Here is a 27,275-nt window from a genome sequence, read left to right as displayed (position 1 = left end):
TACCATATACATTGTCATCAACAATGTATTTTTTCTTGATGCCCTCCCTCCAACCCCCACTTTCATCTCTCTAAACCCAGATATATACATTGTGTGTGTGTGTGTGTGTGTGTGTGCTATTTGCCTTAATAGTAATAAATACTTGCTTTCATGGCTTCTATGTGATTTTATTAATTTGAGCCTATTCATAGCCTTCTTTCAGAAGATGAGAATTTAGTTCTTTTTCTTTCTCCCACTCCACGACACACTTACAGTTTATTTTAAATTAATGACTTATGGAAGTGGTTAAAAATAGGCACATTACTTCATCGAAATTTAATTCTTAAGCCGTAGTAAATAGTGTATAATAATGTAAGATTTAATCCCCCTAGTTGGGGAATAGACACCCTTATTTGGAGTATATGATAGTGGATTCATGTGATTTCCAGGTGTATGAGAAATTACCGGAGGCATAATACCAGGACTATTACAGAATTTCAAGTCAGAGGCAGACATTGGGGAAATACCGGAAGTACTACAGATAGGGAAGACCTAATATTAGTCAAGCACTTATTATGTGCCAAGCACTGTGCTCTGAGATTTTTGTAAGTGCTTACAGCAAGCATGGGGTAGGGATTCCTCCAGTATGAAGATACAGAGATTGAACTTAAATCAGCAATGGAAATCTTGGAGATGGTGTGTATTTCAGCCACAACCAGATTTGGGGGCTCAGACATTGCTTCAGGGCTTTGGTTCTCTTCTCCATGCTGCCTGCATGGCATAGTTTTCTCTCAGGTGAGATCTCTCTATATGGTACTCTGTTTCCTCATAAAACCACCAGTACTCAATCAGGGGGTTTTTACCCAATTGACTTTACCGAATCCAAATTCACCCCAGTAGGCTCTAGCTCTTATTACCATAGTTGGATTATGTTTTTACGTTTTTTCCTTTGAACATTTATTTATTTATTAATTAATTTAAGTTAATAGGACACACACACACACAAACACATGCACACGCACACACACAAAGGCACCCCCAACAAGATCCCTATTTTGTGACTCACTTCCATTCCCAGTTGACCCTGAACACAGACATATGCGTGCATGCACAGTGCACTCAGGAAAGCCCCAGGATTTGAACCCAGGACCTTTCCTTTTTGAGTCCAGCTGCACTGCCATTGCATCACCACCTGGCCCCTCCACACTACTCATGCTGTCACAATAGCAACCAATTCTCAACACATGCGTTTTTGGTGAGTACATTCAGACCATAGCACTCTCTGAGGTGGACAGTGTCTACCTCAGTGCTTGCTAGAAGCATTCAGTGAGTTACAAATGTTAATGTGCTAAGAAGACCGTCTGGCATAAAATACGTGCTATGGATGTGTTGGTTAAACACTTGAATTAAAAATTAGGTCTCTCAAAGGCAAAAGTTAAAACTATACTTTTTAAAGTAGGCCACAGACTAACCATTTCATTAACAAATTATTTTATTTTAATAATACATTCTCTTCCATATTAATTATACATTTTAAACCAGAGCACAATTATGTTTTAGCTTCATGAGCTGTTCGTCTTTAATGAGTCCTGAGTTAATTAGCCAGACCTGTCTTTTTGGGCACTGCATCTGTTCTGCAACATTCAATTCAGTATTCATTATTTTAAGACAGTAATTCTCTTTTTCAAAAAATATTTGAAGAAGGAATGAATAATTACTCCACTCCACTCCACTGCTAAGTTTCAAAATGCAAAAAATTGGAAAAATATGCATCTGGGCATGGCTATCCCTGAGAAGTGGTTGCATATTTTATTATGCGTAAGAAATACTTTCTTGCTTATTGAATTAATGCCGTTCATTATTTTTTTCTCAGAACTATTTTTAGACTGTTTTCAGAATGCCTACTTGTGCTTTTCTTTTGTCCTTTGAATGTCAATCTAATTGTACTCTTGTGAAGCTATAAATCATCCCGCTTTCCTTCCATGCTTAGGTGCCAATCCTAGGTATACAAATTAGGTCTTCATTGGTTTAAAGAAATATAACTTCTCCCACAATGACCTCTCACCATATTATCAACTGTCAATAGCAATGGCTCCAAACAGTGGTCCATGAACTGACTCAAAGCCACGGATGAAACCCATATATGTACACACACTCACACACACACACACTCACACATATATCATGCAAATAACCACATATAGTCAAAAAGTTCATGGAAAAACAGAATTAAAGTTATTTTAGTACAGAAAAGTTTTTAAAATCCAATTACAGAGATGCTATAGATTCCTGTATGTTCATCTTATATCCTCCAACTTTACAGTATTCATTTATTACTTCCAGGATTTTTTTCATGGATACCATTGGGTCATCTGCAAATAGAGATAATTTCACCTTTTCCTATCTGAATGCCTTTTATTTTACATGCATAGTTTTTTCTTAATATACATTTTTTCCGTAAACTCTTTGAGGATCCCTTGTATAAAAAGCAGCATCAATGTGTACCAATCCTCGAGTTTCTAATCTAGTAGCTATAGGCTGGGACTTAGGAATCAGTATTTTTTTTTAACTTTATCAGGCAGTCTGTCCCAAGAAGAGTCTGAGTTGGGGTCCCCTGTACAAGGACTCAACCAGGGGCCCACTGTCATTTCAAATGGTTCTGTAATTGTCAAAGTGGTTTTCCTAATTTTGTTCATGTTCACAGCTTTTCAGATACTTTGGGCTTAAAGTTTTGGAATCATAGTTGGTTCACCTGCTGCTTTATTCACACTAGTAGACATTAAGCACCTGGCAACCTTTTCCTTCTCACCTTTTATTCCTTTCCAGTACTTGGTTATAACTTACATTGTAGTTATTCAAGCATATGCTTTATTTACTCTGTGAGAGGTCTTCAAAAGTGTTCAGAAAATGCATTTTACGAAAAAACTATGTGTGAATTTCAGATGTTTGGCACCAACATAAATGTCATACTTTAATTCAATTTTCCATAAATCTTTTAAAGCCTGTGTCACATACGTGCTGAATGTAAATGAATAAAGAGAATGGAGAATTTGCTGTATTATAGAGGATTCCAGGGAAAAATCTCATCTGAGAAGGGGGACCAGTCCAGATGCTATTACAGCAATCAGGCAAGAAATGATACTGGCTTAAATTCAGGAGCAATGTGGAGATGGTGAGAAGAGAGACAATTATGGATATATGCTGTAGATATAGCTAATATGATTTGCTAATGGAAAATATAGGTTGTAAAAAAGGAGAAGAGTCAAAGATGGCTGGACAAGAACTAGGAAGACGGAGTTGCCATTTACTGAGGTGGGGAAATTGAGGAGGAATTCATTGAGAGATGAGTGGGCATTTAGTTTTGGACATGTTCAGCCTGAGGTTACCCTAGTACATCTCCAATTTTGTTGACTAGACAGTTGGGTATAATAGGCACCCTGTAGTTTGCAGGAGGGACTGGGTTAGAGAAAAAAATGGAATTTGAAAATATGAAATGGGATGAAGTATTTAAGTAGACAAGTGAAAAATTTATGAGGATTGAGTCATAGGGCATTTCAACATTAGATAGGGAAGAACCCACAAAGCACTGTGAACGGAGTGCCAAAAGAGGTAGCAGATAACTGAGAGAAAGGGGAATACCAGCATCAAGGGAAGAAATCATTTTAAAAATGGAAGGGGTGCTTACCTGTGTCAAACTTACTGATGAGTCAGTTAAGGTGATGACTGAGTTTATCATTGGATTACCAATGGAAAGTCATTGGTAACCTGTAGGAGGGCTGCTTAAGTTGAGTGGTAAAAGTCTGAAGAGTATGGAGTGAGATTTGGAGAGAACGTTAGAAAAGACATTGGAGGCAGAATAGGTCATACCTTGGAGGGGTTTTGCTTTTAAGTGGAGCACATAAATGGAGCAGTTGCTGGGGGAAATGGACGGATTTTTGATTGGAGCTATTTTAGCATGTTTGCATACAGATAGATACGATCCAGTAGAGAGGGGGAAAAAGTGAGGAAGTAGGAATGAAAGTGATTAATTGCTAGAGGGATATCTTTTAAGAGGCGAGAGAGTAGCAGATAAATACAGGGATTAGCTTTAGAGAAGAGCCAAACTATTCATCCTTGTAACAAGAGTGTTGGCAAAGAATTAGGGGGTAGATGGGAATGAGTCAGGAGGATGCTGGCGAGAAACTGATAGCATACTCAAATGAGGTAATTGAGGAGAGGTTGATAGAGTAATTATTTACAAAGAAGTGGGCAACTTGGGGAAATTAACAAGAGCTGGAGGGACATATCATGAGAGCAGTAGCAGGAAGCTGTCTCCCTCCTAGGCCTGAAAAGTCAAGTGGAAAGGCAGCTGTTGGAACCCAGCATGAAGGCTGGCAGTAGATAAAGTAGGAAAGGGCCACATAACAGGACCTGGAATTATGGTAGAGAAAATGCAGTCACTGCCAACCCCAAACCCAGAACAGAGGGAGCCTGGGGAATAAAACCCTGCATCTCACTCTTCTTCCACCCTCAGCTTCCCCTTCCACTCAGTCTGAAAATACCAGCATCCAGAAGACAACAAAGCTTGTTCCGTCCTTATCGGTCAGCCTCCCAAGGCACAGAGCAAAGTGGAAAGAGTTTGTGGGTCTGAAAATGGAGAGCATCAGCATAACCGTGATAGAAATGTGAGGGAGCTACCTTCCAGTCACTTCTATTGTAGTGAAATGGAAAGTGTGGTCCCAGTTGAGGGTTAGGATTATGGAGGAGGTGTGGGAAATCTGAGGAGAAAGAAAGTAAAAAAATAATTGAGTAGAGTAGGAGAGTAAAGGGACTAGAGAAAGAGAGTACAGGTATTGGGTCCATTCAAGGGCTTTCCTGGTGCAGGGATTATGACTGTAAAGTAAGACAAGTCAGTCTGATTTTGAAATCCACAGCCATATTCATCTGTGTGAAGTTGTGAATGTTAGATTTAACTATGGTTGGGTTGCCAGGTGAGCATAACAAAGGGTGAAGGCCCTAGGGGGTTGAAAGCATATGGAAGGAAGAGGCTATAATGATGGACTATGCACTGTACATTAATGGGTAGGGAAGTCTGGATAGAGGAATGAGTGAATAGGTTGCAGGATCAATGCACCAAGGAAACTGGAAGAAATTAATTGTTGGAGTCAGGAGTAGTAAAGAGAACTCCTGAAAGATAAGAGACAATTGGGACCAGCAGTTGGTGTAATGGCTGTGTTGCTGGACTCCCATGTAGCTGACCACGGTTTGAGTCCTGGACCTAGCAGCTTAAACTCACACTGGATGCATGTGTGTGTGTGCCCAAGATTCTGAGAGGAGAATGGAGGAGAAGGGATTGCAGTGTGGCCATCCCCCCTGGAGGGGGGATTTCTCACTTTCTGTGTCTCTCTCTCTGTCTTCCTGGCAAGTGCATGCACCGTATAGCAAAAACCTCCAAAAAAAAAAAAATAAATAGAGAGAAAGAGAGAGAGAGACAATGATCAGAAAATGAGACTATGGAGAGGGATGAATTTATTGGTAAAGGTGAGATCTATGTAGGGTGTAACAACGTGACCAACTTTTAAGGTTAAAAAGAAGATGACATCACTGCAGGTAAAATGGTAAGAAATTCTAGGTCCATTTCTGCATCAAATTTATAAAGCAAGAGTAGAAAGAAAGTCTATCGTGGTGTGCAGTTAACTACTTTCAATAAATGGAAAGTCTGTGGTGTTCAGGTTACCTATTGTATAATCATTAAAGATGTTGGGGTGCAAGCATTTAAGTGGATGGTTCTTTCTTAGGGTCCCTCATGTGGCTGAAGTCAGAGAATGGCTGAGACATAGGCTGGAAGGGATGGGACATCTGCAGGCGGGCTGGCTGTGTCTCTTACTGCTTGTGGACTATCCATGTGGCTAGCTGCTGCTTTTTCACTGCATGGTTGTCTCAGGTGAGCTGGACCTCTCATGGAGCTTGGCCTCTATCACAGAATATTTCAATGAAAAGGGGATGGAAACTGCCGGTCTTTTATAGCCTGGACTCAGACAATGGGACAATGTTAACCTCTGCTATACTCTCTTGGTGGAAATAGTCATAAAGAACACCCACTTTCAAGAGGAGACAAGACCACATGCGTCTTGATAAGAAGAATGTCAAAGAATTTATGGCTTTTCTTTACATGCAACATATGCTTCCTCAGCTGAATGTTGTTCTCACCGCCATCTTTCAGTTGTAATAAAGTGGATGGAGGATACCAGTTCTTAAAAATTATGCACTCAAGGGGGCAGCAGGTGGTGTAGTGGTTAAGGTGCTGGATTCCCACATGACAACCTTGGTTTGAGTTCCACACCCAGTGTCTTGAAAATCACACCAGGTGTGTGTGTGTGAGTGCCCCAAATCCTGAAAGGAGAATAGAGGAGACAGGACTGTGGCATGGCCATTCCTCTTGGGAGGTGATTTTTCACTTTCCTCTTCTCTGTCTCTCTCTGGCAAATGCATGCTCCCTATGGTAAAAACCTTAAAGTATGTAGTCAAGGGGCTGGCCCTATAGCTGAGTGGGGAAGGAAGCTATATTTTACATGACTAGCCATGGTTCATAATCCTGGCTCAGGCAGCTTGAAAAACACACAGGGTGCATGTATGTGTCTGCCCCAAATCCTGACAGGATGGAGAAATGAAGGGATTGTGGCATGACCATGCCCCATTGAATATTACTTTGTTTCTCTTTCTCTTTGTTTTACTGTCTCTCTGTGGTGAGTTTAAGTGTCTTCCAGAAAGTAAAAAATGTATGTACTCACAAAATCAAGAAATACTAATATTGAATTATTTGCCTACAATAATCATTGTGCATTGATTCTTGTAGACCACCTAAAGTTCAAAGGGTAAGAAAGAAAAATTAAAGGTAGAGTAGGGAAGATCTAATTTTCTATTAATCTATGAAATTAATATGTATCTGGTTAATATATACCATGGCTGGCAAAATGATTGCAGCAAATGTTTCTGAAGATTTATTTTCTTCACTAGGTCTTTATATTATGCATAAGCAAATACTTTTGGTACCCTCAATATTTTCCCCTTTTATTGTATTATTTATTTTTTGCCTTTAAAGAAACGAACTTACATATGTAGCTCATTCTTTCTCAATTACAGATGTTTAGGTAACTAAAGGAGGGATTTGCAAAACCCAGAGCAAAATTAATTTTGACCTTGGGAAAAATGTTAGAATGAACTTGTTCCTTTTTTATCCCCCCAAGAAATAAATAAAACCCAAGAAGCCAATATTGGGTGTATGTTTTCTTCTCTCAGCATAGCCGGAATTCTGTATCTGTGTGAAATCCCAGCTTTTCTGGCTGACATAATTCATTGTCCTTATTATGATTCCATTGTGAATATCTTGTTAAAAATGGCATTTTAATAATAGCTAATATTTGCACAAACTATATACCAGACACCGTGCTAAGGGTTTATCTGCATTATCTCAATGAATTCTCTCAGTGGCTCTAGGAGGTAAATACAAAAATTTATTCTCATTTTCCACATGAGCAAATGGAGGTGCTGATAGGGAATATTACTGGACAAGTCCACATAACTAGTAGTCGGTGGTCTAGAAATATATACCCAAGTGTATCTGTTGCTGGAGACTAAATTCTTAATCACCTTATCATCCTTCAGTGACTTCAAGATCAGTGAGTCGCATACATTTTTGATTGAGACTCTTTTACACTGAGTGCAAGCTCTAGGGGTTCAATTACTAAACTCATTTTAAAGTCAAAAAAAAGGCTTCTAATAAAACATTAGAAACAAAAATTGAAAAGTGATGTTTACTTGCAGTTGTTTTTTATTTATGAGAGGTGTTTAAACCTGTACATATGACTTTCATTATATGTTAGTGCTGTGTACACTAAAATATAGCTTAGTGTTTGAAAACATTTGCCTTGATAATGCTCCACCTCAACAACCCAAATTCATAGACAGCATATCTCTAACAAGAAATCTTCCACAAAATAAAAATTGTGGGGATTTGATAAATATATTCTTTATAAGACATGTAGGGTTAATAAAAAAAGGGTAAGTGATAATGATGTAGCCAAACTAAGTGAAATTGATAAATAAAATCAAGCAGGTAATCATTTAAAAACATAACCAATTCAAGGCAATATATATGTCATTAAAAAGAAATTTCTGAGCATTTGATGATTTGATTCATGAAATAAAAAATGTTTATTGAAGACAAAATAAATGACAATTTTCCTAGAATAAGTTCCTGAGTCTGCCCCAAATCCTGACAGGATGGAGAAATGAAGGGATTGTGGCATGACCATGCCCCATTGAATATTACTTTGTTTCTCTTTCTCTTTGTTTTACTGTCTCTCTGTGGTGAGTTTAAGTGTCTTCCAGAAAGTAAAAAATGTATGTACTCACAAAATCAAGAAATACTAATATTGAATTATTTGCCTACAATAATCATTGTGCATTGATTCTTGTAGACCACCTAAAGTTCAAAGGGTAAGAAAGAAAAATTAAAGGTAGAGTAGGGAAGATCTAATTTTCTATTAATCTATGAAATTAATATGTATCTGGTTAATATATACCATGGCTGGCAAAATGATTGCAGCAAATGTTTCTGAAGATTTATTTTCTTCACTAGGTCTTTATATTATGCATAAGCAAATACTTTTGGTACCCTCAATATTTTCCCCTTTTATTGTATTATTTATTTTTTGCCTTTAAAGAAACGAACTTACATATGTAGCTCATTCTTTCTCAATTACAGATGTTTAGGTAACTAAAGGAGGGATTTGCAAAACCCAGAGCAAAATTAATTTTGACCTTGGGAAAAATGTTAGAATGAACTTGTTCCTTTTTTATCCCCCCAAGAAATAAATAAAACCCAAGAAGCCAATATTGGGTTTATGTTTTCTTCTCTCAGCATAGCCGGAATTCTGTATCTGTGTGAAATCCCAGCTTTTCTGGCTGACATAATTCATTGTCCTTATTATGATTCCATTGTGAATATCTTGTTAAAAATGGCATTTTAATAATAGCTAATATTTGCACAAACTATATACCAGACACCGTGCTAAGGGTTTATCTGCATTATCTCAATGAATTCTCTCAGTGGCTCTAGGAGGTAAATACAAAAATTTATTCTCATTTTCCACATGAGCAAATGGAGGTGCTGATAGGGAATATTACTGGACAAGTCCACATAACTAGTAGTCGGTGGTCTAGAAATATATACCCAAGTGTATCTGTTGCTGGAGACTAAATTCTTAATCACCTTATCATCCTTCAGTGACTTCAAGATCAGTGAGTCGCATACATTTTTGATTGAGACTCTTTTACACTGAGTGCAAGCTCTAGGGGTTCAATTACTAAACTCACTTTCAAGTCAAAAAAAAGGCTTCTAATAAAACATTAGAAACAAAAATTGAAAAGTGATGTTTACTTGCAGTTGTTTTTTATTTATGAGAGGTGTTTAAACCTGTACATATGACTTTCATTATATGTTAGTGCTGTGTACACTCAAATATCACTGAGTGCAAGCTCTAGGGGTTCAATTACTAAACTCATTTTCAAGTCAAAAAAAAGGCTTCTAATAAAACATTAGAAACAAAAATTGAAAAGTGATGTTTACTTGCAGTTGTTTTTTATTTATGAGAGGTGTTTAAACCTGTACATATGACTTTCATTATATGTTAGTGCTGTGTACACTAAAATATAGCTTAGTGTTTGAAAACATTTGCCTTGATAATGTGCCACCTCAACAACCCAAATTCATAGACAGCATATCTCTAACAAGAAATCTTCCACAAAATAAAAATTGTGGGGATTTGATAAATATATTCTTTATAAGACATGTAGGGTTAATAAAAAAAGGGTAAGTGATAATGATGTAGCCAAACTAAGTGAAATTGATAAATAAAATCAAGCAGGTAATCATTTAAAAACATAACCAATTCAAGGCAATATATATGTCATTAAAAAGAAATTTCTGAGCATTTGATGATTTGATTGATTAAATAAAAAATGCTTCAATTTTCCTAGAATAAGTTCTTGAGATACATCTATGAATAGCAAACAAACAAACAAACAAAAACAACACCTTACTATTTAGCATATATGTTCTAGTGTAAAACATAACCAATTCAAGGCAATATATATGTCATTAAAAAGAAATTTCTGAGCATTTGATGATTTGATTCATGAAATAAAAAATGTTTATTGAAGACAAAATAAATGACAATTTTCCTAGAATAAGTTCCTGAAATACATTTATGAATAGAAAAAAAAGACCCAAAAAACAAAATCCTTACTATTTAGCATATACATTCTAGTGTGAGATTCAGGTAATAAATAAATAGGGGGACAAGTGGGTGGTGTAATGGTTATGTCGTAGACCTTCCACGTAGTTGGCTATGGTTTGAGTCTCAGACCTGATGACTTAAACCTCACACCGTTGCTTGTGTGTGCATGCCCAAGATCCCGAGAGGAGAATGGAGAAGGGATTGCAGCATGACCAGTCCCCACTGGGGGTGATCTCTCACTTTCTATTTCTCCTCCAGTGAGTACACATGCTCTATTGCAAACATCTCTCAAACAAAAAAAGGAAAAAAAAAGATAGGAAAGTAAATTATATTACATGCCAATGGGTGACAATTCATATGGAAAAAGAAAAATTGGAGAGCCATGCAAGGAGGATTCAGAATATTGGGGGTGTGGATGAGTTAAAACTTTAAATAAAGGGTGATAAGGGCAAGATTCATTGAGAAGGTAGTAGTTGAGATTAGATTTTAAGGTGGTGGGGGGAGTTGCTAAGTGACTTTCAGATGGAAGAGACAACTAAGGAGAGAGAATGACCCATATTAAATGTCTAGGGTAGGAAAGGGCCTGGGGGAAAAACAGCAAGGCAGCCAGTGTGGCTTGAACGATTGATAGGATCAACCAGGACCAAAGATGACGTCAGAAAGGTCAGAATGGTAGGGGGAGACAGGCTTTGTGTCTGAGTGAGGTGGGAGGTTGCTGAAGAATTTTGAGCAGAGCAGCAGGATATGATTGAGACATTAACAGGCTGGTAGGTTGAGAATAGGTTATAGGAAGGCAAGAATGTAAGTAGGGATTCCCAGTCAGGAGTTTATTACAGTAATCCTGGGGACATGATTGTAGCTCATGCCAGGGTAACACCTGGCAGTACAAGTTACAAACAGATCGAGTTGTGAATATGTTTTGAAGCAGAGCCTACAAGATTTCTTTCTAGACTTTACATAGGATGTGGAAGCAAGAGGAAGGTCCAAGAGGATTAAAAGACTTTTTGGCCTGAGCAAGGAGGAGATGAGACTGCCATCAGTTGAGGCTTGAGAAGGCAGAACAGGTCTCAAGGAGAAAGATCAGGAGCTCTGTTTGGATCATACTGTTGCAGGTGTGTATTAGATATCTGAGTGGAGGCAGTAAGTAGTTTGCATATGAGTTACGAGTTCAGGAGAAAGAAGGCTGGGCTAGAAATAGACATTTGGAAGTTGTTGGCATTTAATTAAATGACATTTAAAGTTTTGGGAATGGATGATCTAACCAAGGAAGTATAAGTGATTTGGGGTAAAAAAAAGAAGGATGAAAGAAAATAAAATAAGAAGGAAATGCAGAAGGAACATTTTTTTTTTTAATTGCTAGAGGGCACCTGTGCTTGCCAGAGAGACAAAGATACCCCCTCCCCCATGGGACATGGTCATGCTGCAGTCCCTTCTCCATTTATCCATTTTGTCAGGACTTGGGGCACACAAGCACATGCAGTCAGCATGTCAGCTATGTGTGTTCCAGCTTTCTATGCACGGCACTTAACTGCTGAGCTAAGGAGCTGGCCCAGGAGGAATATTTTGAAGATGGTATTGGTAAGTAAAAATAAAAACAATGACATGTTTGGCTTGACTTCTTTATTGCCAAAGGAACTACATGGTAGAGGTAGTAAATAGAAGAGGAAATATATTTATCTTTATAAATTTAGGTATGGTCATGCCTAGATGTTTGAAGTAAGACGGTTTGTGAATGTATTTGTTTTTCCTCCCAATCTCCATCCAGAAGACAGTGTGTCCAACTAAGGTCTGAGCCACAACATAGAGCTGCCAGCTGCCAGTATTCACAAAATCAATCTCTCGTCTTTGAAAGCAAGTAATGGGGAAGCTATTAGCAGAAAATACATCCTTTTCACTTTTTGTGCTCCTAATGGCATAATGGCTTATGCATTCAATAAATGTTCAATGGCTAAATTAATGTGGAAAAACAAGTTACAGGCATATTAAATATGAGGTGATTGGGCGGCAACTCATTGATTGCCAAGATGTGTTTAAGCTGATTTAGTTTGCTAAGATTTTTTTAGGTGTATAAGATGGATATAAAAATCCCAGACTTCGAAGTCCAGGTGTAGCTTTCGATTATAAATGTTTCCATAACTCAATATAATCGCTGTTTCGAATCCCTACTCTGTTGATGGCAAAACTAATAATCTTCATGAATTCTGAAAACCCCAGTGTATGAGATGCTCTCATGCTCCAAATCCCATCACTGTTGCCTTACTTCTGATTTAAATCTTGGCTCTGTGTACAGTTGCATATAGGCTTTGACTTACTTCTAACTCTCAGCCTTTAATCAGGTATGTGTGTGCATAGTCTTTGCTTTTTTGCTCAGGGGATCCTCTAAGTTCGGAACCCGGGCTGCTACTCGCTTGGCCATAGTGCACAGGTAGCTTGAAACTGACGAAGAATTAACACCTCTGAGGGTACGATGGCTAATTTTATGTGTCAACTTGATTATGTTACAGCAGCCCACATAGTTGGTAAAATGTTATTTCTGTGAAGAGTGTTTTTGGGTGAGATTTACACTTAAATCGGTGGATTGAGTAAAGCAGATTGCTCTCTCCGGGTGGATGGGCCTTGTTCAACCACTAGAAAGACTGAATAGAACAAAAAAGTCTGACCCTCCTTTACGTACAAGATACTTCTTCCTGCCTGATGGCCTTTGAACTGGTACAGGGATTTTTTCTTGCCTTCACACTGGAGTTGATTGCTGGCCCTCCAGCGGAAACCATGCAATTGTTTTTCCTGGTTCTGTGGTCTTTGGATTTGAGCAAGAACTACACTATTGAGTCTCTGTGTCTTTAGCTTTTTGACTCAAATTGAAGATCTTGGGACTCACCACCCTCTGTAATAATGTGAGCTGATTTTTTAAATAATAAATCTCAGGTGTTTCCAGTGGAATTGAGCTCCTACTGCCCATGATGGTTACTGGATAATGCTTCCTGAGAAGCATTCCCTGTCTCACTCTTCCAGGCCCTCATTTCTGCTCTCTGGAGTTGCCTCCCAAGTGAACCAGTAGCACATAAATCCTCATTTTGAACTCTCTTTTTGGACAAACCCAAACTAAGACACATATTCATTTTAGATTTCATCTCTCCTCTCTTGCCTGAATACTGTGGACTGAGCTGTTTCTCATCCAAATCTATCAGTTGAAGCTCTGACCCCCAGTGTGACTGATACGGCCTACAGAGAGGCAATCAAGCTTAACTGAGGTCCCACGGAGGAGACCCTGAATAATAGGGTTGGTGTCCTTATAAGCAATGATTTCTTTAACTGGACTAATATACAGCATAGTCATGCTGGGAAATTTCATTTTATAAGCTATAATGATATATCATGACTAGATTATCTAGAAATAAATATATAAATAAATAAATAAGAAATTTAATAGGTCTCTTTTTTCTCTTTCTCTGTTTTAATCCCTCCCTCTACAAACTGAGGACATAGCAAGAAGGTAGCTAGCCACAAGTGAGGAAGAGCATGCTAACTAGAAACAAAATCAACTGACATCTCGATACGAGACTTTTCAGTCTTCAGAACTGAGAAAATTAATTTCCATTGTTTAAGCCATCTAGCCTTTGTTATTTTTTCGAATGAGCAGACTGACACATATAAAAGGTGTTTATGATTTTAGGGACTTTACAGAGTGCCTGATTTTAGGGGGAGGAATTTGGAACTGGTTTGGTATTTTTTGTTTGTTTTTTTTTGCTTACTTCTGCTGCCATGGTCTCAGTTTATTTTCAGTTACCACCAATTTTTCATCTTGATCACTGCTGAAATGCCCATGTTCTCTTTGATCTTGGCTATCACATTGTGAACTGCTTCCTTCTCATACCTTGCACCTTTTCTAACTTACTTTTTTAGCCCTTCTGTATTTTTAATATGCTTCCTGAAATCACCTTCAGAAGTCATTTCCCTCTGCTTGCATTACTGTCCCAAGCTACCGAGATACTGGGAAATACAAGGACTCTACATTCAAGGACCCTGCCAGGGATTTAGTCACAGGTCCCTTCTGTCCTTAGAAACCAAAATATTTAAGAGACTCAATCATTCTTCCTTACACTGAACTCGTCCAGTGATGGACAAAGTGTAGGACCCCTTCTCAAAGAGTTACACCGATATCTCATGCCCTCGCTTCTCTCTTTCTCTGTCTCTTCCTGTCTTCAGTGCTCAAGCTTATTATAACAGGTGCTGTTCACACCCAGCTCTATATGTTTTCATTCCCTTGCCCACCCGAGTTACATCCATAGCCAATGCCTGGTACTCTGTCAGTTCCCCACCTAATGTTGATACCTGTTTCTTTATCTTTCTCAGCTTAAGAGCTTTTTCTGGTATCATGGAAGTATTTCTTAGACATGCAGGTTCAGCTCAGAATTACATGGTATTAATATCCTTGTGGGCAAGTATTGGCCAGTGGGCAATGGGATTTGGTGGATAAATACCCCAGTCTCCTTGTCCCCTATAGGAGGATTCTGAATAGTAATTCCCTTGTTGCTGGAAGGATCCCCAATGAGATTTATTCCTAGTTACTTATGGTGATAACCAGCCTAGCAACATACCATTTGTTGGATTTACTCTCTTTCCAGTATCACTTCCCATTTTCATTGCATGGAATCACCTCCTAAATATACCACTTGCACCCAAATCATTGTTTCAGGGACAACAAGGATCTATTCTGTGTGCAGGATAAGTTCTCTTTGGATGCATTTTCTGATGCCTTGCTATGATAGATGGACTAAGGACTTTGAACTTGAAAGTCAAGTACTTTTTATTTTTCTCCTCTGTTCCTTCTTGACAACTCAGATGGAACCGAAAGGCCAAGTGGATAAAGGTTAAAGGAAGTAAGAAAAAACAAAACCAAACATTCCTTTTACCACATGGATCTGTCAACCAGGGCAACCTTCCCAGAGAAAGAAAAGCTATTCTTGGTTAAGGGTGTCTGTGTAGTCACACCCCACCTGGTACTGCTGCTCCTGGCATAGCAACCAAGCACCCTGGGGATTTTTAGCCCATCTGTCATCCCTGGCTAGGAGAAGCTATTTTCTGGTTAGATCTGCTATGCAAATAGACCAACAGCAGGTATTCCTGAGGTTTATTGAGACTGTCTCCTTGGACGGATGCTACTGAATGCAGATGTGTGTACTTGAGCAGCTAACATGCCACTGTAAACAGGTGCCAGGCGTTAGCCATTCAAGGAAGATTGATGTTATTGTCAGTTGGGTTTATAACTGTGGAATGTGCTTCACTGACCTGTTTTTGATTAAGTCAAAGAGAAGTGCTGGGATGTTTCTTGTTGGATGGGTGGGGCTTTCTGTTAAACAATAAACATCAGGCAGAGGAATCAGCACTTTCTGTGAACAGTCTGTACCTTAGGGGCATTAACATGTGCCAAGGTCATTTTCAACTACTTTGAATAACTGTCTCAGGAGGAACAACAGCAAGACAGTACAAATTGAAATGGGCGAGCAGCATTAGAGCCTAGAGATAGAGGTCATTCCTTTCATGTAGAACTGATGAGTAAAGGAGCTTTAGGGGGCTGTTTTTGGTTAGACACTCTCAGAAGAAGACCTACAATAAAAATTTGAATAGAGTTGATTTAAGAAGCACAGGAAAGGGGAGAAGGAAAGTGGGACAGGGACAGAAAGGAATCTGGTAAGTGACTATAACTTTGGGCAACTGGAGAATTCTAGGAGATGTCACAGAAAGTGCTTTAGAGTTGTGTCCTCACCAGCCTCATTGAAAAGGTAAGGAAGCTGAGTTATTCATGTTCCAATTCTTCTCACTCATTGGCTGAGGCTTATTCCCTGCACATCGTGAAGAACATCATGAGATACTCCCCTGGTTCTCCTTAAGGAAGGACATGTTGCTCTGTTCCTGGGGATGCTGTCAGTGGACAGCCATCACCTGCTAGTCCATTCTGTAATTGCCTCAGCTGTGGAGAGATGATGCCCTTCCCTGGCAGCCCACATTTAATGATAGATTATAGTGAATATGTAAAGGACAGACTAGACCAACTTGAGACAATTCTAATTTAGTTCTAGAGCTCACAATATGGTTGGCCACAGTTGTCACTGAGCCTGTCTCAGAACCTATCTTCTCCCTCCACCACATCCTGTTTTCTTTCAGTCTCCTCCTGGTTATTGATGTCAAGGGACTCCTTAACAAGTATCCTGCATACTAAACTCCACCTCAAAGTCTGCTTTTTGGAGAACCCAATCTAGGATGGGCTTTGAGTTCCTGATTTCTGGACCAATACTCAGAGTCACAGGTGTTTTTGGCAGGAAACTATGGGCATGTAACAAGATGGTGAGTGCTGAGGGCAGGGCATTGCAATGTGTTTTTTTTGTTGTTGTTGTTTCTTTGGGTTGGTAAGAGGAGGCAAGATTAAAAGAAGGCAATGGGAAATAAGGGGTGTAATGAGCAGCCGGGGAACTAGGAAGGGACTATAAGGTATGATTTGGTGTTTGGTATGATGGACAGCCTCAGAGCCCCAGGACATGAGAGGGAAGGTTGATGAATAGGTATGTGGGGGTTGCTGTGATGTGAGAGAAAAAATTAAGATAATTCAGGACTGTGAAAAGTGAGATAGTAGAACGTGTGGGCACTTTATGTATTAACTGCTATTATTTTTCTTTCTCACTATCAAATTACATAACAGAGACTGAAGGATTGGAAGTCATAAAAGCAGTGAAAATAGTTATGGACACTGGAGACTGTGGAAGGAGGGTGGTAGAGGGGAAGAGAACAGGGAAGGAAATCAGGGAGAAAATAGGAAGACATTTGTAGGACACGGAAATGGTTTATTACCTGTTGAAGATAATGTATATAGTATTTGCAACTGAACTGGTCTGAGACATATTTCATGTTGGGTAAATTCTCTTTACAAGCCAAATGATGTATAGTGATCAAATATTTAAAAAAAAAAAAAGCAATAAAAGTCTTGTTGATTCTCTCTTCTAAGTGCCCTTAAACCTGTCTAAGTCTATATGGCTACCACTCTAAGTCCTTTTGTCTTTCAAGTGGATACCCATAATAGTTTTCAAGGGAGCTTCTTTCTCCTCTTGTTTCACCCACATTTTCTCTCTGCACTGTAGCTGAAATGACTACCTTACTTAGGTAAATATTTGATTACAATAGCATGTTGGCTCATCAAATCTTCAACGCCTCTCCACTCCTGCTGGAATAAGGTCCAGACTTTTCAGTATGGCATTCAAAGCCCTGCTCAGCCTAGTCTCCTTCCACTCTTTCATATCATTATCCTCCTTTTTGTCCACACCGCGTTGGTTTTCATTCCATCCTTTCTACAACACCACACCTCTGCGCCCACCAATCCTTCTTCAGGGTGCTTCTTGTGCCCACATCTCATGTTCCATATTTCTGTGTGCAGCCTACAGCCAGGTCTTACTACCTCACACCAGGAATAGCCTCTGTGTTTTGGAATTCAGAGGAGCCCTTTGCTCTGTTTTGAATTTCTCTCATTTTCTTAATGAAGAAACTAAGAATCAAAATGGTAAAATGACGTGTCTCAGCTGACAGCATTAATGACATATCTGTGACTGGAATATCTATTCCATCATGCTCCTGTTATCCTCCCAGTATAGAGCCAACTTTCCCCAAATTTCCATCTTCTTTCAACACTTAACTCTTTTTCTCCCACATACTTTTCTACTTATATCTCAAAAAAAAAAATCACTTTCTTCTCTAGCATTGTGTCTTTACCTTTCCTTTGAGAGAGGCAGCATAGCATGGTATTGATAATATAGGCTCCTGGAGCCAGCCTTCATGGGTGCAAATCCCAGCTCTGCCAGTTATTGGTTGTGTTACTTTAGGTAAACTACTTAATATCCCTATGCCTCAGTTCCCTCACCTTTAGAATAAAGATCATACTAGTGCTATTCTCATGGTATGATTGATATAATTGATGTGGGGAGTGAATGAAGTACAATGTGAAAGCATTTACAGTGTAAAGCAATGCTGGACATATAGAAAACATTAGAAGGATTATTATGTGGACACTAATTATATACTTCATCTTTTTTTTTTTTTTCCGTGTTTTATCTCTGTTTTTTGACTCTAAGTTAGTTATGGTTAAAGCAAGGGAACTGGAGTCAGAAAAGAAGAAGATCAAATCCTGGTTGGACAGTTTTTCCAGATGTATGAGTTTGGATATATTACTTAAGTTTTCTAAACCCTAGTTTCTCAATAATTCAAATAATAGCAGTAAGACCTTAATTTTGGGGTTGTTTAGAGGAGTAAATAAGATATGCAAAAATGCCTACTCTATCACTAGTGCTCCGTGGAGACTGCTTTAATACTTATTTCAGTTCAGCAAGGCAGAGTCTATCTTATCTTTGGGTCTTCATATTATTCAGAAGAGTTTATCATCCATGGTGTCAATGATAACAGTTAAGCGTTTGATAAAAACTTGTATAAAAGAGCAAGTGAGTGAGCAGTTGGCAGTGTTCAGTAGGCACCTTGCGGTGGGAGCCAGTATCATACTCACACTTCCATTTTTGCTTCTTTCTTTTCTGGGTACAAATGATATGTGGGGTTTCTCTGGAGAGGAGCTTGTGCTTACTCCCCCCGCCTTCTTCTACCATAGATAGTCACCAGGTCATGCTATCCTCTCTTATTCTCCTGTTCTTGAAATGAATGGGGCTTTGGTCAGGGCCTGGGGAAACATATTTTTGTATAGAATGTAATTTGAAATGTCCACTGAAGAACATAATTATCAAGACTCAGCTGAATATCTGCTTCCCGCTTTGGTTTTCAAGCTGAAACTTCTCCATTTGAAGGCTCTTTGACCCCACGCAATACTGTGTTCCAAGATGATAAGCCTTGACAATTCACACCTTTACTAAGGCCGGTGTTTGTAACCCTGACAAGGCACAGACTTGTGCCACTTGATTCGAGATAACTTGCAACGTTTGATTCAGAGGCCTCTTCAGCTTTTTGTGTGTCACCATTGTTATTCCCCATCATTTTTATCTTGGGACTTCCTATTAAACACAACGTCTGACTTTCTTCTTTCAAATACTAATTTATTTATTTACTTATTTTTATTGCCAGAGAGCACATGCACTTGTCAGAGAGAGAGAGAGAGAAAACCCAGCAACAGGGTGTGGTTATGCCACAATCCTTTTTTCTTTTATTTCTCCTTCCCATCAGAATTTTGGGCATGCATGCACATACGCCTAACATGTTTTTCAAGCTACCAGGGCTGGGATTCAAACGGTGGTCAACTATGTAGTATCTGGTTCCTGACGCACAGCTCTTAACTGCTGTGCTATGGGACTGTTCCACGTACTAATTTATTTTGGACAATTTTCAGTGCTAATCAACCAAAAGCCATATCTATATGGCTCTAGGAAAACATTTTTCTCTCACCTCACCCATGGTGTATCATGTAGAACAAAATTCTTTATTAAACTAGATTTCAGTGACAGACACATGTCACAAATTATTCCGTCCTGCAACTTTCTTAAGACATCAGTGCTGGATCAAGCTGAAGCTAAAATAAAAATGGGCGAGTCTTGACAACATGTAAAATTCTAATGTACGTCATATAGTTCCTCAAATGACTGTTACTCTCCCTCTAGCCATTCTCGTTGGTGATATTGAAGAGCAGGAAAAGGAAACATCACACTAAATAGTTGATTCGTCCTTACCCTCTCTGTTTTTCTCCTCTCCCTCTACAGTAGAATCAATCCCAAATTATCTTCACTCCCTGAACACCTCTGAAGTTGGTTTATCTCCATCCTTATGGGCTCCACCTCAATTTGTGTTACCATGTTTTCACCTGGGTTGTTGTAATTGGAGTCTTATTAGTATTTTTACCTTTAGTCTGACTAAATTTTTATATGGTAGATTGACTGCTCCCATGGCCCCAATTCATTACCTCTCCTGTATGTACATATTTGCCATATGACCTTGTGGTTTTCTCCTCTACATACGGGAATCAACCTATTACTTCTGCTCCTAATCTGGGCTGGCTTTGTGACTTGACTTGGACACTATTATGTGGCAGAAGTGGGGGGATGTCCCTTCCTAGACGAGACCTCACAAGGCCTTGTGATTTACCTCTAACATCACCATGAGAGTAAAGTCAGACTAGCCTGTTAGAGGATGGGAGACTTGTGGAGCAGAGCTGAGTCACCAAAGTCAGCTCACTGGAACCAACCTCGATGACCCAACAGCCAGCCCACCCCTGTGTGTGTAAGACAGCCAGCCAAGAGGAGCCATTCAGCCTAATCTCAGCTGACTGGTAAAATGGGCAGTATACATTCATTGTGTTTAATGTAGAGGTTTTGTGATTGTTGTGAAGCATTATTTGACAACAGAGAAACTGAAACTTCGTGTAGTGAATTCTTATCATGCTTCAAAACCATTACAGTGAATTTTAATTACTGACTAAATAGGCATTCTGCTTCCCACCCTTTTCTCTCTTTATAAGATAACTTGATTTTGTTGGGGGCAAATTCTTTTAGTATCACTCCCTCATCACTAATGTGATATGTTCCGGCAAATGGTATGGAGCCAGAAATCACTTGAGAGGAACTTCTCTTCTACATAAAAAAAAAAAACAAAAAAAAAACAACTTTAAAAGACCCAAGAAGGACAAGGGAGATGATAAATAGGACTTCATAAAAATTGAAAACTTATGTTTCAAGAGACATGATTTAAATAATGAAAAGACAAGACACAGGTTGGGAAAAATATTTTTTGAGTTATATATATAATAAAGTCTTTATGCAGGATAATAAAAGATGATTATAACTTAATAATGAGACAAATAACCAAACTAAAACATGAGCAGAAAATCATAATGCACACTTTATAAAAGAAAATAAACAAATAGCCAACAAGCATGTAAACAGATGTTCCACATCAGAAATATTAAAATTAAAACCACAAATGGGAAACCACTTTAGACCAACTAGAATAGGTGTCATTAAAAAGATAATGGGACCAGCAGATGGTGTAATGGTTATGTTGCTGGACTCCCACGTGGTTGACTGCAGTTTGAGTCCTGGACCTGGTGGCTTAATCTCAAACTGGAGGGGTGTGTGTGTGTGTGTGTGTGTGTGTGTGTGTGTGTCTAAGATTTCAAGAGAAGACTGGAGGGGAGGGGATTTTGGTGTGGCCATCCCCTACTGAGGGTGATTTCTCACTTTCTGTCTCTCTGGCAAGTGCAGTACCCCATAGGAAAAAATCTCTCTTAAAAATAAACAAACAAATATAATAACAAGTGTTGTCAAGATTCTGGAAATATTAAAATTATACAATAACTTTATACATCATGGTAGAATGTAAAATGATATAACTGCTATGGAACTGGTAATTTTAAAAAAGGTTAATCAGTTTATCTTAAGTTTATCATATTTCCTAACCTTCCACTCCTAGGAATCTACCCAAAAGAAATGAAAATGTAAGTCTATAGAAAGTCTTGTACATAAATGTTCATTTCACACTAATCATAATAACCCCAACTGAAAACTCAGTACCAAAGCCCTTTAATGTCCACTAACTGGTGAATGGATAAACAAAACATATTATTTCCATAGAATGGAAACTATTCACCAATAAGAAAAATGAACTAGGACCACTCCATAGCCAAGTCGTTAAGGGAGTTGGATCTCATCTAGTCAACCATGTAGTTTGAATCTTGGATTTGGCAGCTTGAAAAACTTTCCATGTATATATGTGCACATGTTCAAATTCAAAAAGGAAAGAATGGAGAAGATGGGATTTCAGTGTGACCATTCCCCATGGAGAGTGTTCTCTTCCTCTTCTCTCTCTATCTCTCTCTGGTGAGCACATGTACCCTCTGGCAAAGGCAAAAAAAGACTGATGATACATTTTATAGCATGGATGAACCACAAAAACGTTGTATAAAGACAGAGTTGCAAGACACATAAAAAAGACCAAATATTATATCATTTAATGACATGTCCAGAAAAGGCAAGTCTATAGAGACAGAAGTAGATTAGTGGTTGCCTGGGGCTGGAAGTGGGAATTGAGAGTGAGTGCAAATAGGCATAAGTAATTTTTTGGGTTGATGGAAATGTTCTGAAATTGGATATCAGATAAAATTTTGACAGTTGCACAATTCTGTAAATTTACTAAAAATAATTGAATTGTACACATACAAGGGTGAATTTAATGGTATGTAAGTTATACCCCAGTAAAGTTGTAAAAAATAAGAAGAAAAATGAAACAATTGAAACATTTCTCCAGTTTGTTTTAGTAGAATACAAGAAAACACACCATGATTGTCATGACAATATGTAAAAATAATACGGAATGAAACATCTCACCAGGAGGAAATTCTCTTGTGCTTTCACTCTTTGGCCTTATGCCTCCTTCCTGTCTGGAATTCAGTAAACACATATATTATGGAATGCTTACCACAATGAAATTCGTTAATACATCTGTCACCTCACATAGTTACCTTTCTTCCACCAGCACCCCCTCCTCCCCTTGGTGAGAACACTTAAAGTCACTTAGTAAGTATGTAATGCGGTATTATTACCTGTAATCACCATGCTATACTTTAGATCCCCAGATTTAGTCATCTTATAACTTGAAGTTTATACCCTTTGACCAACATCTTCCCATTTCCCTCACTCCCTTATCTCTGTCAATTACCATTCCACTGGTAGTTAAAATGTTGGTTGCCATTCTATACCTATATTTTTCGATCTATTTCTAAAAGTTTAATTTAAAAATATTCATTATAGATGGACTGGCCAGTCAACCACAGTTCAAGTCCCAGACTTGGTGGTTTGAAAATCATGCTGGGTGCGTGTGCATGAGTGCCCAAGATCCCTGGAGGAGAATAGAAGAGAAGGGATTGCAGCATGGCCATCCCCGCATGGGGATAATGTCTCACTTTACCTCTCACTGTCTCTTTCTCTCATGAGTGCATGCACCTGATGGCAAAAAACTTTTAAAAAATTCCATATGTAAGTGAAAACATACAGTATTTGTCTTTCTCTGTCTGACTTATTTCACTTAGCATAAAGTCATATAGTTTCATTCATGTTATTGTAAATAACAGTATTTTTTTCTTTTTTATGGTTGAGTAGTCCATTATGTGTGTGTATGGATATGCACACATTGTATATGTAGTATTCTGCTGTACACACACTCCAAATTTTCTTTATCAATTTGTCTTTTTGTTGTTGTTGTTGTTTTTGTGCCATGAGGTGTGTGTGCTTGCAAGAGAAAGACAGACAGACAAAGAGAGAAAATGAGAAATCATTCCCCATGGGGGATGGCCACATTATAATCCCTTTTCCATTCTCCTTGAGATTTTGGGCATGCACACACACACACACACACACACACACACACACACTGCATGATTTTCAAGCCATGGGTCTGGGACTTGAACTATGATCAGCCATGTGGGAGTTCAGCACCTTAACCATTACGCCACCTGCTGGTCCACATCCATTTATCTTTATCACAGTGATATTGCATTCATGAGGATGAAAACCATGCACTAAGGATAGTGAAGCAAGAAGCTAGAAAGAGCCCAGGTCCTTGATTAACTTTGAAGTGCTGTAGTAGTCCAAAATTGTCTGTCTCTAAACTCCTGGATATTTGAAAATGAGGAACCTGTGTATGTTTATGTTGATTTTAGTTTAATTGCTGGCACTTCACTGGCTTTCCACTACTCCTAAATAAAGTTAAAATTCTTTAACCTGATCTACAGAGCCCTTAGTAATATGGTCCTTGCTTATATCTCCATGGGGTTTAATAAAAGCCTCTGAGTCTATGTGGAAACAAGCCCCCGTTTTCCATCATTCATCTTTCTTAATCTTTGCTGGCCTCCTACTTAGTTAAGAAGGAATACAATCTGGTCCTCAAGTGTGGTCCTCTTCTATAAGGTGCTCACCAAGAGATAAATGATCCTTTTGAGGATTTAGATGCCTAGTTCCATGACTTCTAGCCACCAGGTCTGCACTGGTCATCTGGTTTCTTTCTCATCCCAACTGCAGGTGATGAGGAGACTTCGACTAACCCTTGCTTATCTCCCATCTGCTGTTCCCAAAGGCATAAGGAAATTTCAGCTGTTCTTTTACATGCTGGCCCAAGGGAAAACTAGAGTTACCATTTGACTCCTACCTTGTGATGGACACCACTCTGTCATCCTTGCTGTCTTGATCCCATGCTGTTGTTAGATGACGGACATCAGTAAGGCAGAGGATATCCCATGTTTCAAAAAGGACCTGTCAGGCACAGACCTCTTAGCTCTGGTATCCTTCAAATCTATCTAGAAGATTCCATCACTTCTTCCTTTCACCACTTCTAGGAGTTAGAGAGAGATGGACCACCATCTGAACTATCTTCATCTCCTCTTTTGTTATAGACTCCAGCCTTAAGAGTTGTGGGAAAGGATCTATTTTTTTGATTGAGTATCTGTAACATTTGTTTCAGGCTTCTGCTTGCACTAGCTTTTAAATATTCATTAAATATTTAAAGACAATGCAATGGGTATATTATATGACCTCACTTAAGAACTTCTTCTTACTGATGTTTGAAGGAGATGGTAAGGTCATTCCTGAAGGGAGTTAGAATATGAGACACATCAACTAATTCTCCATAATATTATCCTGTCATACATGGAGTCTGGCTCATACTCTTATTTTCTGTGTCCTGTTTTAATACAAGACTTGGAAAGACCTAACTTGGCAACTGTTACTGACAAGATCTCTACTCTGGATTCTAATATGGTATATCTCATTTCTACTTATCTTTAGTGATAAATCTAGTTTGATTTGCTATGTGTCTGTTCAAACCTGGATGCTTTTGGATCATTTCCTTCCTTAAAGCTGCAGTTTTGTTTATTCCAGGAACTCCACAAGCCCTTCAGTTTGTCCTTCCTCTTAATCCCAGCATGCCATGCAGCTGGTGCAGCTGGGAAATCTACACCATCCTCCTGCTGAGGGATAATTACAGCAATTAAAGCATTGACTAGAATTTCAAGGGAGCAGTATTTCCACATCATCGTTAAAACTGGTTTAATTTGCCATGTGGTTTGAGTGGTAAAACATTTTCCCCCAATGTTGTATATTTTAAAACATTCTAGTACCAATGCTATAAAAATCTGAAAAATATATAGCTCATGAAGATTTACTTGGCCATAGTACAAACAATGAGAAAGGCTCTGGTTTACTTTATAAAAAGTTGTAGGATGTTTCATGCTGTCTTAGGAAGGGAATTGGCAATTTGAGCAGAGTGATAGGAAATGATCTTCTATCAGAAAGCCAGTTTAAGAAATAGACATAATAGAACTGGAAAATGAAACTGGAAATAAGAACAGTAACAAATAACTTAAAAGCAATCAAGCCTGAATAGGAGTCTTTGGTTGCATCATTTAGTCTGCCAATGGCTAAATTTTCTTAGACTCTATATAAAATATTTATGGGCTAAATTTCTCTTCAACTGACCCCTTTCTCATTTTCATGCTTGTAAATTTAATGAAAGAAAAAAACTTATGTTTTAGAATTGAGCCACTTTACATTTTCATGGCCTCCAGTTAATTATGATCCCAAAGAGCAAAAGAGTTCCTCAAAAGCAACATATTTATGAACCATAGTTCATGGGAAAGGAAGAACTAAGTAAAACTTTTTCCTTTATTGATTTTATATTATACTAACCAGAACAACAGGAGCTCTAGAAAAATTAACTTTACTTAAGAGAAGAAAATTTTCTTTTAAATAGCTTCATGTATTTCTATAACTCATTAAGATAAGTGGTTAACTAGAATTGCCCATTTTTAAATTAGATTTCTTTTAGTAGTTGAGTTTCTTTCTGTTTTCTGCTTCTAATCCCTTATCTAAAGTGTCACATGTAAATATTTTCTCCCATTTTGTGGGTTGCCTCTTCATTAATTGCTTGCTTGTCTGTTTAGAAGCTTTTTAGCATGATGTAATCCCATTTATCTCTGTATTGGTGTTGTCTGTGTGTTAGGTGCCTTATTTAATCTTTGCCTTCATCAATATCTTTCCCCTATGCTTTATTTAAGTAATTTTATGATTTTGATGTTTAATCTTTAATATATTTTGATTTAATTTTTATAAATGATGAAAGATAGAGGTCTAATTTAATTTTTCTTTAGATTAATATTCAATTTTCCCAGCACCATTTGTTGACGATATTGTCTTTTTCCCACTGAATTGTCTTAGGATCTTTGTCAAAAATCTTTTGGAAAGATATTTGCACATCCATATTTATTTATTTATTGCAGTATTATTCACAATAGCTAAATCATGGAATCAACTTAAGTGCCCAAAAGAAAAGAAATGGGTAAAGAAAATGTGGCACATATACACAATGGAATACTACTTAGCCATGTAAGTTCCTGTCACTTAAGATAAAATGGATGAGCCTAGAAGATATAATCCTAGGTGAAATAAGTCAGGCTATAAGAGAAAAACATAAATAACCAAGCTTATGTTTTTTCCTCCTTAGATCACTGTATGTTAACACCTAACAACCATGGAGTGTCCTCATTCATTAGTGGAAGTTAACATCCTCAATACCATAGACATATAGTAGTAGTAGTAAATACTAGAAGCTGGATGTGTGTGGTGTTAGAAAAATTGGCTACTACTCACAAGAATGCATGTGAAATAGGTTATGAAACAGTGTATCATTATAAAAAATGTTGACAATGTAGTATATACGTCCAAAAACCTAGGAAGAATTTTAAATGTATACAGCATAATGTAATGTTAAATATTGAAGATGATGAATATGTTTATATCATAGTTTTGATTAGTACACATTTTATTCATGCATTGAGAAACAATACTGTATTGGGACCAGCAGTTAGTGTAATGGCTTTGTCACTGAACTCCCATGTAGCCGACTGCAGTTCAAGTCCCAGACCTGGTGGCTTAAACTCAGGCCGGGTGCGTGTGTGTCCATGCCCAAGATCCTGAGAGGAGAATGGAGAAGGGACTG

Source organism: Tupaia chinensis, unplaced genomic scaffold (assembly GCF_000334495.1).
Source record: "Tupaia chinensis unplaced genomic scaffold, TupChi_1.0 Scaffold000368_1, whole genome shotgun sequence".
In the NCBI taxonomy this organism is placed as follows: domain Eukaryota; kingdom Metazoa; phylum Chordata; class Mammalia; order Scandentia; family Tupaiidae; genus Tupaia; species Tupaia belangeri.
Note: the sequence above shows the minus strand (reverse complement) of the source record.